General features: G+C 46.4%; 1 non-coding gene across 1 annotated transcript; it reads right to left on the reverse strand.

Annotated features, from left to right (window-relative positions):
- Window positions 1-152, reverse strand: LOC115522468. Its single transcript, XR_003971389.1, has one exon. It is a non-coding gene; the product is annotated as a U12 minor spliceosomal RNA (small nuclear RNA).
- Window positions 153-399: the final 247 nt, after the last annotated feature.

Genomic DNA, 399 nt, shown 5'->3' on the forward strand with positions numbered 1-399 from the left:
CAGGCAGATCACCAACTCCAAGGCACCCCGCAACGCAGGCGGGTCACCCCAGAGGCAAACTTTACCCGCTCAAAAATTTGTGTCACATAAGCAGCGAGGATTCAGGCATCATCCGAAGTCATCATGTTTCCCTACTCATAAGTTTAAGGGATCCAACAGTTGTTTCTTTAAATACAAAATGAAATTTGAAAAATTTAGAAAACGATTGTCTAAACCGGGAGTTCTCAATGTGGGTGATTTTGCCCGTCCCCTTCCCTAGGGGACATTTGACAATGTCTGGAGATATTTTTGGTTGTCGCAACAGGGTAACAGCTGGTGTTACTGGTATCTGGCGGGTAGAGGTAGGGCTGTTGCAAAACAGACTCCAATGCCAGGATAGGAAGGAGTAAAGCTGGAGGA

This window comes from Lynx canadensis, chromosome C1 (genome assembly GCF_007474595.2).
Source record: "Lynx canadensis isolate LIC74 chromosome C1, mLynCan4.pri.v2, whole genome shotgun sequence".
Taxonomy (NCBI): domain Eukaryota; kingdom Metazoa; phylum Chordata; class Mammalia; order Carnivora; family Felidae; genus Lynx; species Lynx canadensis.